Source organism: Kogia breviceps, chromosome 1 (genome assembly GCF_026419965.1).
Source record: "Kogia breviceps isolate mKogBre1 chromosome 1, mKogBre1 haplotype 1, whole genome shotgun sequence".
Taxonomy (NCBI): domain Eukaryota; kingdom Metazoa; phylum Chordata; class Mammalia; order Artiodactyla; family Physeteridae; genus Kogia; species Kogia breviceps.
Genome location: NC_081310.1, coordinates 67,199,558 through 67,215,429, shown reverse-complemented (window position 1 = coordinate 67,215,429; position 15,872 = coordinate 67,199,558). Strand labels below are relative to the sequence as shown.

The window sequence follows — 15,872 nt, the reverse complement described above, 5'->3', positions numbered from 1 at the left end:
CTCTGACCACTCACCTGGACTCTCTGGGGTTTTTCCTGACAGTGTGGCAAACTCATTGTCAGGATAGGCTGACCCCCACCCCAGTATTGTCTTCCTTTGAATCGGGCACAGACCCACCACCTGCTGGTGGGCATATCCCAATGTAATCTTAAATTAAAAACAGGCTCCTGGGGCTTCCCTGGTGGCACAGTGGTTGAGAACCCGCCTGCCAATGCAGGGGACACGGGTTCGTGCCCCGGTCCGGGAAGATCCCACATGTTGCGGAGTGGCTGGGCCCGAGAGCCATGGCCACTGAGCCTGTGCGTCCGGAGCCTGTGCTCCGCAACGGGAGAGGCCACAACAGTGAGAGGCCCGCGTACTGCAAAAAAACAAACAAACAAAAAAAAAAACAGGCTCCTCGGAGGTCAGTCCAAATGCCCACGGCAGGGCTGGGGCACCCTGTGTAAGCCTCCCACCTTCAGGGGTGGGGAAGATGAGAGTGATCATGCCGATAAGAAACCAAGGCCAGCGTGCAGCTTGCCATCTCCATCTGGGCAGAGGCTGGAGGGCAGAGTCAGGGGGGGTGGCGACTGAGGTGAGGGGGAAGGCTGGAGGAGGATGGGGTTCTCCTTGGGCTGAGACAGAGCCCTGGAATGCTGTGGAATGTAGGAGCCTCCGTTTTTAAATTTTAATTTAATTTTCCCCCTAATAACAGGCTGTGTGCAGCTGCTGGAAAGAGAAGGGCGTTAACCTTCCAGAGCCATGGAATGGACAGTCCTATCTCTATGACTCTGTGCTGGCCCCTCACCTCCCAGGGCATGAGCCTCCTGGAGGGACACCACCACAGTCCTACCAAAGAGACCAGGCAGGACTAGCAAGAGAAATGCTGCAGGGAAACAGGGTCAGGGAGCAGTGACCAAGACTGGAAGATGTCAGGCGAAGCAAGGTCAGAGACAAGGAAGAAAGTGCAGGAGGGCAGCTTGAAGAGATAAAGTACAAGGAACAGTCAGATCAGTCAGTGAACAGGACTGAGTTTATCCACCAGAGAAAGGAAGAGCTGAGTGTCCTGAGACCCATGTGCTAGGTGTTGTGTCAGGGCCTTTTAGACATATATCATTTAACCCTCATTTCAGCCAGGTCCTGTCCGCTTTTACAGCAGACTGAAACTTTGGGAAGGAACTTCAGTAACTTGCTTGTGGCTCCATGGCTGAAGTGGTGGAGCAGGGATTGAATGCAGGTCTATTAGATTGCAGATGGCTTCCCCAGCACTCTGTCTTTGCTGTTAGAGGAGGCGTGGCTGGATCAGAGCAGACAAAATGAACTCCAGGACTCTGGAAAATTAGGACTGCCATCGGCGTCTTCTACAACAACTCTGCCTCCAGGAGAAATTAGATTTCAGTGAGAACAATGCCATGTCTTAATTAGGAGGCCAATTCATTTTGAAGGGATGTCACAGAATCAACCAACCTTCCCTCCTTCCCTTCCTCCCTCTAACATTATTTATGGAGCAGTTACCACCTGTCGGGCATGGTGTTAAGTCTGAGGAACAAACACGACTAAGAACCAGCCCTTCCCCTTGGGGAACTCACAATCCTTTGAGAAATTCCAGGAAATTGAGGCAGCTCTTTACACACACACTCTTACTCTCAGGACAATTTTTCCCCGTCTTTACTTCTGAGTTCCTAATTGGGGGCCCAGCAAAGCTCCTGCTTCTCCCCCTAGCCCACCTCCCTCTGTTTTGAGAGACAGACAGTCAAGCTCTGGCCAAACCCCTCCTTCCCCCTCTTCTCCCAGAGTTGCTCCACAGGCTACAGCCAGAGTAGTCAGTGACACCACAAACAGACGGGCCTCTAAAAGCCCCGAGAATCTTTGAGTTCCTTTCACATATCTGGACACGGCTGGGCCTGGGTAGCCTAAATTCTCCAGGCCGTAAGTCACACAGACTTCTAAGCCTGGAACAGATGAACATTTCTTTGGCTTCGAGTCTCTTCCCCTCACAGTCACTGACCTAACCGTCTCCTACACATAGAAACACCACACCCCATTCCTGCTCTGCTATGAAATCACAGCGCAGTCTCCAGAGATTTGTCACCCACATGGTCCATGCTCAAAGCGGTTGCCATCAATAAACTCAATCTGGCAACCAAAAAATGTTTCAAAATAACTCAAGTTATTTGTAGTATTCTCAAAACAATACTTCTCAAAATCCTGTTTCCCCTCTCCCGTTTATTTCTCTATATACCACATCTGATCCTGTAGCTCTCCTTTCCAAAATTCCTACCTCCCAAACTCCTTTTCCAGCTCTTCGTCTTATCTCCACTTTCCTCTTGATTCTGTAACACAAAAGCCCCAAACACACAGACCACCCCTGGAGAGAGGGGAGGGGAAGAAGATGACTGGGTAAAGCCCTCTCCCCCGGGCAGGGGAAAGGGTGAAGGCTGGAAATGGTCATGCAGTCATCACTTTTTCCCCATCACAGGAGCTGTCACTACAGATAGCCCTTACAGATCACACCAAGCCACAGCTTGGCAGGACAATTGCTGGACAAAGGGACCATACCAACCTGACTATTCTGGTCAGCCCTGATCTAACTATTCTGTTCCAATTCTAAGCTACAATGGGTTACCATTAGTCAATTGTCCCAATTCTGAGTTGGAAAAATATGGTCACCATATCTCTGGTCCACATTTTCTCTTGGCAACCCTAATATATCCTGACTGTATTAAATACTTTGTATATTGCTATAGACTGAAAGTTTGTGCCCCCCGCCCCAAGTCATATGTTGAAATCCTAATTGCCAATGTGATGGTATTTAGAGGTAGGGCATTTGGGAGATGATTAGGTCACAGGGTAGAGTCTTCATGAATAGATTAGTGTCTCTCTAAAAGAGACCCCAGAGGGCTCTCTTTCCCTTTCTGCCATGTGAGGACACGGTGAGAAGACAGCTGTGTGTGAGTCAGGAAGTGGGCTTTTATCAGATACCAGATCTGCTGGTAACTTGATGTTGGACTTCCCAGTCTCCAGAAAGATGAGAAGTAAATTCTTGTTTATGTGCCACCCAGTCTATAGTGCTCTGTTATAGCAGTCCAAATGGACTAAGGCATATACATTGTTGATTCCATTAGTGTCTGCTTGGTCACCTGGAGACTGTAGGTTCCTTAAGGTCTCAGACCATGTTTATTCTCATTCTGTCCTAAGCCTCATGAACAGGTCTGTAGTGGTTAGCTACTGCTGCATAACAAATCATCTCAAATATTAGTGACTTAAAACAACAAAAATCATTTATTACCTTTCATTGTTTCTACGGATCAGGAATCTGAGAGTGGCTTGGCTAGGTAGTTCTGACTCAGCTCTCATGAGGTTGTGGCCAAAATGTCAGCCAAGGCTGAAGTTCCTAAAGGTGTGATTGGGTCTGGAGGATCCACTTCCAAGGTTGCCTATTCACATAGCTGGCCACTTGGTGCTGGCTGTTGGGGGAAGGCCTTGGTTCCTCTTCAAGGGGACCTCTTCATGTGGCCTGGGCTTCCTTACAACATGGCTACTGGGTTCCAAAGGCAAACATCTTGAGACAGAGTGAACCAGGCAGAAGCTGAAGTTTTTTGTGACCTAATCTTTAGAAGTCACATGGCATCACTTCTGCTGTGCTCTATTGTTCAGGGCAATCCCAAGACCCTGCTGATTCAAGGTGGGAGGGAACATAAAACCTGCCTCTCACTGGGTTCCAGTCACCTGGTAAGGAGATCTCATGGGATGGGATAAATAAACAGATGTAGCCACATTGGGAGAATAGAGTGCAACCACATCTCTGGCCCTTGTGAGCCCAAAACAAATGCTCATGGGTGGACTTTGTATTCACTGCCACTTGGAACTGAAACAACCATGTCACTGGGGAGGGAAATTAATTCAGAGTCCAAATTCTTCACTGCTCTCTGTATCCATATCCTTTGCCATGAAATCTTTGGTGTCCTCCCTACCCTGACCCTGGCCCTAACCATATGGCTTTCTTTGACCAACAGGTTGTCAGCAGACGTAAATCCAGCAGAGGCTTTATAAGGCACTTGCATGTTTCTCCTGGGACTCTTGCACTTCTGCCCTTGCCGTGAAAATAAGTCTGAGCTAGCCCACAGAGGATACGAGACATGCAGAAAGGAACCTATTTGTCTCAGCTGTCCCATCCGAGAAGGGCTGATCTACAAATATGTTAGCAGGGCCAGGGAAGATGAGAACCACTCAGCACCCCACAGGCTTGTGAGCTAAATGAACACTTCTAGTTTGAAGGCCTGAGTTTGGGGGTTGGTCAGTTATGCTGCATTTTTGAGGCAATAAGTAACTGACATAGCCCTCTTCTACCATCACAGAAAGCACCTCATGAGCTGGGAGCCTATGTTCTAGGTCAGGCTCAGTATCTGTTGTAGACAGAATAATGGCCCCCCAAGGTCCACATCCTAGTTCTAAGCGCCTGTGTATATGTTACCTTACATGGAAAATGGGACCTTGCAGATGGGATTAAGTTAAAGATCTTGAGATGGAGAGATCATCTTTCATTATCTGGGTGGGCCCAATTTAATCACAAAGGTGCTTATGAGAGGGAGGCAAGATGGTCAAAGTCAGGGAGAAGGTGTGATGGCAGCAGAGGTTGAGTGTGTGTTCCCGCTGTGGAGGACGGAGCCACAGCCAAAGAATGCAGGCAGCCTCTAGAAGCTGCAAAAGGCAAGGAAAAAATTCTCTCCTAGAGGCCCCAGAAGAAACACCATTCTGTTGAAACCTTGATTTTCACCTATAAGACACATTTCAGCCTTCCGGCCTCCAGAAATATAAGAGAATAAATTAGTTGTTTTAAGCCACTATGCTTATGGTAATTTGTTACAGCAGCACTAGGAAACTAATATAGTGTCTAATAACTATATGCCCTAGAAGCAGTCAGGTGCCACAGTATGAGCCTCACTTACTCTTCTGGCAAATGAGGATGTGTGGTAGATTAAAGATGGCCACAAACCTTGACTACTCCTCCTTTTGAGAACTGGGTTGGCCTTAGTGGCTTGCTTGACCAATAGAATGTGGCAGAAGTGACGTTCTGGAACTTTCAAGGCTTGTAACAAGAAAACTTGCCTCCTCTCAGGTCTCTCAAAACACAATCTAGGAGCCTAGCGGCCAGCCCCTGTTTTAAGGCAGGCCTATCTCCTAGGCAGCTGGTTACCTGGCTCAATTTTTAACAAAATGTCTACGGATGCCCTCTCCACCAGTCCCTTCAGACTCTGCGGGGGGGGGGGGGGGGGGGCGTCCCAGATCAAATCTTTGGACAAATGCCCACTGATTAACTGGACAGAGAGTCCAGCTTTCCACCCGAGTAACAGCTTGGCTCTCCTACTCTGTATATCATTCTTTCCATTGGCTTCTGGAGACAGGGCAGCATTGACTGCTTTCCTTGGAGCTGTCATCCCAGGCTCTGCCCCAGCCTGCCATTTCCCTGGAAGCCAGTGGGTTAGGCCTAGAGTTTGCTGGGGTTGGATAGGGTGGGGAGTATTATTCAACAGAAGGTCTGGGAATCAGAGAGCCTAGAATTGGAGCTGGACTGGGACAAGGGAGAAGGGAACAAGCTCCTGCCTTTACTTAGAGGAAGTGTTGGTGCATTCCAAACCTTCCAACTCATTTACTCCAACTTCCCTTTTCTACAAGCTCTTTACAGCCAGGACCTCCATGTCTATATTTGCCAAATGTAGGAACAGCATCACCATTTTTAACAATGAAATTTTCAACCTTTCCCAAAATATGCTATCTATAATTTAAAAATAGGTTTTCCACCTCCCCTCTTTTCAGGCACTAGTCTAGCTATATGTTATGCATCACTGCATTCTCTCTAGGAAACGGCAGAGTCTAGGAGTTAAGGCTGTGGGCCAGATAGACCTGGGTTTAAATCCCAGCTTGCCTCTTAACAGCTATGCAGGTGAGTTACTTAGCCTCTGTAAGACTTGGCTTTCTTTTCTGAAGAATGGAGTGAATTATTTCCCTTACCTCATAGGGCTATTTGAGGAATTAAATAAGACAGACCACATCAAGGGCATATAATAAGTGCTGTAGCAATTGTTATTTAGACTCTCATTGCTTGGTTAGCTCTGAAAAAGTCATTACACAACTGACTTCTTCCCTAGTTCTTTATCTAGAAGACAAGAATCTAGGGAGATGGGGAGATAGGCATGAAGGACCTCAACCCAAGGCATTTATGTTCTCCATTTCCACTGTGGATAAGGTCACAGGGGTGGGCTAATGAGTTCAGGAATATAACTGAATTTGACAAAAGACCCTGGGGCTTGGGGTAGGCTGTCACCTTCTCTGTTCTGTTCATTTCTCTGCTCTAGTGACAAACCTTCCAGCTTCAGTCTCATACTCCACAGGGTAGGAGAAAATTTCTCAAGGGAAGGCTTAGAGAGAGCTGGCTTTGGAGGACCGAGTACCATTTAGAGAACTGGAAGAATAAAAATATATGCCCACGTCCATATCTGTGGGTGTATTTGAAAGTGGAAGACACTTGAAAAAATGCAGAACTGAATGATGGCATTAACTGAGTCACCCCCTGCTTCCAGGCACTCTGACCTGACTCCCAACAAATGGGTAAATCCCCTGTTTCCCTTGGGACATGAGCCAGTATTTTTTGGTCCAGATAATATGGAAATGCTCCCCGATGTTTAATGTAAATCCCTCCTCCTGCAGCCAGCCTAAGCCCTGTTCTTCCTTCCGAGAGGTCAAGACAGTGAGCAGGCAGTCAGAGGGCCCCCTCTTCCTCAGCAAGAACATTTTCCAAGTCCATGGTTGCAGCTCATCCCAGTGGGAAACCGCTGAAGGCAGGAGGTTCCATGGCTCCACCTCACGAAGCGTTGGGGGAGAGGTGGGTACAGGACTCGCCAGGCCGCCCTTCAGAGGAGCGGGTGAGGCAGCTGCTCCAGACATCAAGGCTGCTAGGGCATTAAACACATAAAGGTCAACGGAGTCTGTGTCTGGAGCCTTCTCTGGGCTCCCCTGTGCAGCAGGCACCAAGACACACTGTGTTCATGACCCATCACACCACCCAAGGTGGTGACAGATGTGAAATTACAAAACATTTTCCATCCTCAGCCCTGTTCTGGTAACTTCACTCTTCGTGGCTAATACTTCTAGTTCTTCCATATTTGCCTGAGATGAATGAATGACTAGATTCAGGAGTCTTGTTTGGTATTTTTGGTTTGTTTGTTTTTTTGGTGAAATGTTTGGAAAACTACTGCTAACATTACAATGATCCTCTTTCTCCCTTTTATTTATTTATTTTTTTAAGGGAGTGGGGTTGGAATAATTTTTTCTTCTTCTTCTAAAAGGTACTAGAGATTTAGATTTGTAGTACAGTGACCACCTGTCTTATATTTTCTCAGAAAGCCCCAGTTTTTTAAATGTAATTTGTGTAATCTTTACATAAATATGATTTAAATTTTATGAATCATTATTCACGAACTCATGTGTACGAGAAGTGTGACTCATTTCCTTTCATTTCTGTTTTGACTTTTTATTCAGTTGGGGTGGCAGAATCTTCTAGAACCAACCCCCTTCCCCAGTGTGGTGTCTAATGTGCCTGGATCTGATTCTCATCATGGCCTGTTTGCAGAAGAAACCTCCTCTAAGACTTCAGCCACCTTACCTGGTCTTGGTGGATGGGACCCTCAGATAGTGAGTAGATATCCTTTGTTCTGCCCCATGGTCCCTTCAGGCTGATGGCTCTCTCCGTTATTCTCTGCCACTCTGCAATGATTCTGGAATTCCAACCTTGTGCTGGAACACACAAAAAGGCCTTCTATAAGGCCTTTACCTGCCTAGGCGGTCCAGGCAGCATTTCTCTACAAGCTTGTTGCTACCTGGAGCTGTCCCAGTCGATGAGGCCCATATACCCCCTGTTCTTGGATCCTTCTTATCTCCCTTGTATTTTCCCCCCTCTGGGGTGATTGAGTGAACAAATGCATGCAGGGTCAGCTTTTCCAAAACTCATCAATGTCTGTGCTCTCTTGTCCACCTCCCCCAACCCTGTACATCTGAATTTTAGGAGCTGTTCCTCTGAGCAGGGTGATGAGAGTCTTATTTTTCTTACATAAAAATATATAATATTATTAATATATTTCTCTCCCAAGTCTTGTATCTAATCTATATTCTAGTCAAGGGGACAAAACTGGGCAGAGGGTGATTTTTGCTCTGCTGATACAATACTGCCCGAGGTAATGAACTGAGAAAGCCCTAGCTTTGGAGAGGAAAGGCAAAGAGGAGATGGAAACAAGGGGGTGCAGGGGGAAACATGTTAATAATTCTGAAAGTTTTCCTGCTCAGCATAAAGACTCACAGCCCTTTAATATGTTGACCATATGTCCAGTATTTCCTATGACAGTCCCCAGTTTGAGTAATTTTACTCTTTAAAAGGAGACTCATTGTTAAATCTGTAGCTAAGTTTGTTTTAAATTGCATCCTTTGGGAGGGCTTTCCATATAGATACATTAAAGATGGGAGAGGGTAGGAGGACCCTGAGGTCTGCCTCACTTTCTTCTGCAGGTGGAATGCATCATGGCCAAGTGGAGGTGTCCAGAGTCCCCTTGTGCCACCTGGATTGGAATAAGACATTGCTCAGAAACCCTTCCAAAGAATTGGGGAGTGTCCCTGAGCACCTCTCACTCCCAAAGGACAGTGCATGTGCTCCCTGGTTCCCCAAGCCTAGCAGGGCAGCTCACCCCTCATCCAGAGAACTGTGGAATCCTATCTGCTTCAAGGACTCTTTCCAAAATGATCTCCCAAGCAGCTCATGCCTGAACTTGGAGTAGTGACAACTACATCTCTCACACCCCACTCATTTTGTTCTCTTCTTGTCCCTTCCTCCCAAGTATAACGTCCTGAACTAGCATTTCCTAGTATGTAAATAGCTTATAATCAGGGCTTGGTTTACCTAGTATGTTCTTAGAGTAATAAAGGTAAGTGTCATGTGTATAAGAGTCACACCCAAGCCCCCCTGATTTTCTCTCCCCCCACACCGCCCCAGGGTCATCCCAGACACTCCCATGACTTCAGCTACCACTTATCTGCAGATGACCCAGTCTCTGTGTCCAGCCTACACTTCTCACTAAACCCCACACCTAACCACCCATCTGCCTACCACCCACCTTCCATTTGGAGGTCAAATTTGAAACAACTCAAATTCAAGTTTTCCAAAAGTGGACTCCTTAATTTCTTCCATAAACCTGAGGCTCCTTTGTGTTCCATATTCTGATGCGTCACATTTGACAGTGGTTTTCGGTCCATGTATGTCAGTGGATGGATTGGGGGGGGGGAAGGGCATGTCTATGAACCTCTTGAAATGTTATGCAAGATTTTGTGTGTACATGTATTTTCTTCTTGCAGAAAGAGATGGTAGGTTTTTCAGAAGCTGACTGTGACCCCTGAACTAGAGAGTCAAGGCCCCGTCTGTTTCTCTGGCTTCATCTCTTGGCAGTCCCGCTTTGACCCTCAAGCCCCACATCTCCTGAACCTACACTCGCGGGCAGTGACTGACTCTTGGAGTTCCTGGAAAATGCCATCAGTTTAATGTATGCTGGTTCTTCTACTGAAGGGTGTTCCCACCCTCTTTGTCTGCAACCTTCAGGCAGCACCTCCTCTGGGAAGCCTCCCTTGCCTGACCCAGGCAGAGCTGATCAGCCCTTCCCTAGGGCCCCACCTCCATATGGCATCCATCATACTGTAGGACAGCCTCTTGTACCCTGCATGTGCCTCAGAATCCCCTGCGCATCTTTTAATAAAATGCAGATGCTCCAGCCTTGCTTCCTCCCCAGTGAATCAAAACTGTGAAGGAGAAAGGCCCCCAGGGGACTCTGAGGCACACGCTGCATGCTAAACCACAGTTGTAGGGCAGTTTTTTGGGCCCATATGACTTGGATGCACCAGACTCTGAACTCCTTGAGAGCAGGGATCTTGTCTCAGCCACTTCCCCAATCCCCGTGGCACTTAACAGTGACAGTGCACAGTAGAATGAGCCAATCTCAACACTGGCCTACTGGGTGCCGGGTACCATTCTAGGGATTTCTCCATATACTGCCATTCAGCACCTACAATTTTCCCATGAGTTACATCATTGATCCCCTTTAGAGATGAAGAAATATTTGTGAATGAGTGAACAAGTGAATCATACTTTCTAGAAAGCTGATTGGTTTAGAGAAATCTGAATATGATTTATTTCATAAACATGACTTTTTACAGGGGCAAGAAATGTCTCACTCTGTTCTGATCATGTCCAGGGAGGGGAGAAAGAGAGAATCCGGGAAGAGATGTGATGATTTTCTTGAAAGGAGAACTACTCAGGTGGTGGCAGAACCAGACCAGGGCTGCCAGAAACTCACCCAAGGAGCCCCAACACAGCCCAGGCTGAGCCTGCCTCTTCCCAAACATGAGGGGCTTGGCACAGGGCAGACCAAGAGGGCCACCAGGGGAGGGAGGGCAGCATTCCTGTCTCCTGCCTCCTCCTTCTCATGGCCGTTTTTAACCCGAAGGCCCAGTCTCTAGCTGCCATTTGCTCTCTCGGGAGCAAAGTGATCAGGAGTATAGTTTAAATCATGAAGTTTAAGTCAGAGGCAGGCCTCTGTGTCCATTCACAGCCACCTGTAAGCTGAACAAGGCCTTTGAGATCACAGAATCCTGCTCCTTACCACGGAAGTAATGGGAGGACCACTCCCAGCCAGAAAAGGCAAGTAGGATTCAGAAAACAATGCAGAAGCATGGCTGGCAGGACCTCAGTCACACCACAGCAGTGAGACCCTCAGACATCACAGACGTCCCATAGGAGCTCGCACCCCACTGGGAGCTCAAGAGTAAACAGCCTGACTATTCTGCTTACCAACAAGTCTTAAAAAATTAAAACCCTCCCAGTAAAATAACATCCAGTTCTTTGAGTGAACAATTTGCCCTTACATTTTAACGTAGATTTTAGAGTTGTCCCAGCACAGTTTTTTAGAGATGTAACACAACAAGAGTTTAAAATGGTCTTGAATTCTAGACCTAGACCCCTTGGGTTCAAATTCCAGCTCTGCAACTTATTAGCTGTAAATTCACAGGCAAGTTCCTTAACCTTGCTGTACCTCAGTTTCCTCATCCCTAAAATCGGTATAAAAATAGCACCTAGTCATAGGGCTGGTGTGAGGAGCAGATGAGTTCGTGTAAAGCACTCAGGACAGCGTCTGCCACACAAGCAGGAGCTCATAACGTGATCCTCTCGTTAATTAAATTGATGTGATTCTCACACGACCCCTTGTGATTCTCACAACGCTAGAAAGTAGGTAAAGATCTCTCCTCTTCACAGAAGAGGAGACCAGTCTCAGGGAGGTTATGTTACTTGCCTCTGACAACACAGCTAATACATGAGCACATGGTTACTCAAAGCCAGGATTCTGAGCCCCACAGACATGGCATAAAAAAGCCCTGAACTCTGGCGTCCCTACTGTCCCTCCAACTTCCCCTGCCCTGGCATTCCTGTGGCCTTCCCACACATTCTTGAAGCTTCCCAATTACAGCTGGCTTTCCCACCCCAAACCCACTGTGGGCTGGGGGAATGGTGTCCCCCTCACCCGCCACACTCCTACTTTTCTGATCTTGGGCAGAGAGACATTCACGAACCACTCGGGGCTCGGTTGACAGTGCTGTTGGGTGCTGTGAGCAGGCAGGAGCCACGGCCCTCATTTGGCTCTCCCAGGACCCAACCTACACAGGATCCTATAGATTATCTCCTGGTGTCATCCTGTCAGGCTTTGCTGACGCAGCTGCCCAGGGCCCAGTGCAGTGGAGCCTGTCAGAGGGGGATGTCCTAGAACACAGGACTCTGCCCCTGAGGCAGCTTAGTAGAGCTGATGTTCCAGGAAGGTGGCTGGGTAGGTGTCCTTGGACAGGCTGAGGACAGAGAGTAGGTTGCGGACCTTGCTCTGCATGGGAGCCAGATGCTATCTGAAAGGCAGAAGGATGTTGCATAGAAGATTTGGGTGGGATCCTCAGACAGGAGAGACCTGGACAGAGACATACCAGCTGTAGCCTGTATGCTGATCCCGTCAGGGTGTCCTGGGTTTTGCAGCTCACCCAGTCTGTTCAACACAGATGTTGCCTCACTAAGTCTCATAACTGTCCTGTCAGGTAGATATTGTTATTATCTCCATTTACAAGTGAAGAACTGAGACTCAGAGCTCTTGCCTCCAATTTAGGGGCCTTGCTACTTACCTCACCGTTGAACAGATGCAAACCTAAGCCAGGAGACCAGGCAGGTTCCAGACGCGTATGTGAGCGGGTGTCGCTGGAGGGGAGTGGGGTAGAGACTGGAGAACAGGCTCTGCTCAGTGCCTTCTGATCGTTGCCAGGTGGGAACGCAGCCTCAGGATTACAGGATCTTTGGATTTTTCCGGAGAAGCTGGAAATCTGGATTTTGAAGATGTGAAATTTCCCATTTTTTAAAGTTGGCAACTAATTTTATTTAGTTTAAAATGTCTAGCAGGCTTCTCTGGTGGCGTAGTGGTTAAGAATCCACCTGCCGGGCTTCCCTGGTGGTGCAGTGGTTGAGAGTCCTCTTGCTGATGCAAAGGACACGGGTTCGTGCCCCGGTCCGGGAAGATCCCACATGCCGTGGAGCGGCTGGGCCCGTGAGCCATGGCCGCTGAGCCTGCGCGTCTGGAGCCTGTGCTCCGCAACGGGAGAGACCACAACAGTGAGAGGCCCGCGTACCGCAAAAAAAAAAAAAAAAAAAAAAAAGAATCCACCTGCCAATGCAGGGTACATGGGTTCGAGCCCTGGTCCCGGAAGATCCCACATGCCGAGGAGCAACTAAGCCCGTGTGCCACAACTACTGAGCCTGCACTCTAGAGCCCGTGAGCCACAACTACTGAGCCTGCGCTCTAGAGCCCATGCTCCACAACAAGAGAAGAAGCCACCACAATGAGAAGCCCACAACAAAGAGTAGCCCCCCACTCGCCACAACAAGAGAAAGCCTGCGAGCAGCAACAAAGAGCCGACGTAGCCAAAAACAAATTAATTAATTAATTTTTTAAAAAAAGTCTAGTGGGCTAAAAAAAACACATTCTTGGGCTGGACTCGACTCAGGCTGCCAATCTGCAGACTTGGGCCAGCACACTGCCTTTAAGATGCCGGTAAGGCTGGGATAAGCCCTATCCTCCTCAATTGAATTAAAATGTTCAGATGCCCCGGTAGCTCATACACATGGAAGTCAACACAAACCAGTGGGTGAGGAAATATTTACTGAATGTCTGTATGTCACACTTAGTTTTAGGGATACAGGATGTATCTCAACAGAAAAAACAGCAAACTCATGGAGTTCTAGTCTAATTGGGAGACATATGATAAAGCTAAATTTGTAAAATTTATAATGTGTTAATAACGACTGCTGAGGAGAAGAAGGCAGAAAAGGGACTGACGAAGTTTTGTCCAGGTATTTCAATTTCAGACAGCGTGGCCAGAGACAGCCACTGAGAAGATGAAATGTGATAAAGACTTGAAGTTGAGGGGTGAGAGAGTTATGTAGATATCTGCAGGGAGAACAGGCAGAAAGAGGGAATGACAAGTACAAAGGCCCTGAGGCCCATGGAGAGTACCAGAGTGGTTGAGAAACAGGAAGAACGCAAGAGTGGCCAGGAGATGGGTAAATAGTAGTATTAGAGGTGAGAGAGGTAAGAGGTAAAAGGAGTGAGGAGGAGAAAGCCAAAGTACCTAGGGCTTTGGGTCTCACTTGGAGTGAGACTGGAAGCCATTGGAGTGACAGGGTCTTTCTTGCTGCAGCGTTGAGGATCGGTTGAAGAGAAGCAAGGAATGAAGCAGAAAGAGCTTTTAAAACGCTAGTGTGATAATCTGGGTAAGGAGATCGTGGTGGCTGGGGTCACAGTGCTGGCTGTGAGGGGAGTGAGAAGTGATCAGATTCTGGACATATTTTGTCAGTAAGCCCAGTGGTGTGCTAGTAAAGCCTGAACAACCAGCTCTTGCAGGGTGGTGGCTGATTTCCATTCCTAACAGGTACAGAGAGGTGTGTGAGAGTACCAGGCCTGGAGCCCTCCAAGGGGCAGGAAGGGTGTCAACCCCACTCTTGCTGGATTCAGCAGGGACCTGGAGGCAGAGTTACGCTGCCAGGTCCGTTCTTCCCCCATAAGCTTAGTTACCCAACTCCTTTTGTGGGATCTTGGGTACCCCTGCCCATGGAGCAATGAAGAAGTGTAAGACACAGATCTTCTATGGCTGGTAGCTGTGTGGCTTTTGACAGGTTATTTAATCTGAGTCTCAGTTCTTTTGTATTTAAAGTGGGGATAAAAATGACAATGAGGGGCTTCCCTGGTGGCGCAGTGGTTGGGAGTCTGCCTGCCAATGCAGGGGACGCGGGTTCGTGCCCCGGTCCGGGAAGATCCCACATGCCGCTGAGCGGCTGGGCCCGTGAGCCATGGCTGCTGAGCCTGCGCGTCCGGAGCCTGTGCTCCGCAACGGGAGAGGCCACAACAGTGAGAGGCCCGCATACTGCAAAAAAAAAAAAAAAAAAAAAAAAAAGACAATGAGGCGATACATTCAGGTTCTTAACATATTGCCTGGCACATAGTAGCCATTTAATGTGTGAAAATTATAATTATTATTAATATAAGACTAAAACAAGGGGAAAAAATGGAAGATTCATTTAGGATAGGCTATAATTAAGGATATTTTTAGGTGGTATAGACCAGATCAGCCTTCAATCTTGGAAGCAAGTAGGGCCAAGAAAAGGGGGAAAAAAAATTGGAGTCAATGCATCATTCATGCCTTACATAAATATGTATAAGGGGTCTACTTGTATCTTTTTCCCCCCTTCATAGTACAACCACCATTTGTGATATACTTAGATTTATTTATGTGTTTGTTTATTTTATTTTCCAGCTCTATTGACGTATGATTGACAAATAAAAATTATATATATTTGGGTTACACAATGTGATTTTTTTGAGGTTATTTTCTGTATCTCCTGCTAGACTGAGCTCTCCAGGAGGGCAGGGACTGTGTCTGTTTTGTTCACAGCTGTGTTCTCAGAGCCTAATAGAGTGCCAACCACATAGCTGGCGCTCAGTAAGCATTTGTGGGATGAATGCCAGGCCTGGGCAGGGTGCTGGGATACACTGTAAGACTTCATAGAGCATTTCATCTCAAGGGGAAGCTGGAATCACTTAAATAATTCTCTGAGGGCAGCTTTGAGATCTCTGTGAGAGCAGAAGGTATGAGGCAAGGGGCCTGAAATGAGGAGAGAGGGACAAGGCAGTGGAGGAGGATGACAGGCACATGAGCACTGATAGGAAGGCAGCAGGGGCACCAGAGATGGGCTGGGGTGGCAGGAGCAGGAGAAAGGGCCCGACTCTGGGTTTAGAAGCCAGGAGTGGGGCCAGGAGGGTGAGGGTGAAGCTTGCAAGAGGGAGGCTGCAAAGGGAGTGGCCTGGAGCCACCTCCACCCCCAGCTCTGGGTCACAGGGACCGGGTGGAGTCGAGGCAGCCTGGAGCTGCGCTGAAGGGTTGGGAGAGTCCTGGCAGAGCTGCAGGGCTCGGAGGCGCCTGGGGCTCAGTGAGGGCCTGGTGGAGAGGAGAGTGCTGCTGGGGCGGAGCGGCCACGGGATGATTTAATCCCATGGCAATGTGACGGCTAATGAATTTCATATCCCCTCCCTGAGCTCAGCCATGAGAGGAGCCCAAGGCTGGGGGAGAGAGAGGAAGAAGCTGGGAGCAGGATGGGAGAATGAAGTGAGCAGCCTGAAGAGGAAAAGGAGAGGAGATGGAGGGATGGGTGGAGGGGGGGGTGGCGACCAGAGGAGAAAGGAGCGAGAGAGAAGAGTGGGAGGGTCTCCTGGCAACAA

The 15,872-nt window shown here is 48.1% G+C and overlaps 1 protein-coding gene across 2 annotated transcripts in view; it reads left to right on the top strand.

The window, feature by feature from the left end:
- PRELP (proline and arginine rich end leucine rich repeat protein) overlaps positions 1–15,872 on the top strand; it is a 78,953-nt gene that overhangs the window by 40,635 nt on the left and 22,446 nt on the right. For both annotated transcript variants that reach the window (XM_067033539.1, XM_067033533.1), the window contains one exon: positions 7,519–7,671. The gene's annotated coding sequence lies outside the window, so the exon portion shown is untranslated. The remainder of the gene's footprint in view (positions 1–7,518; positions 7,672–15,872) is intronic.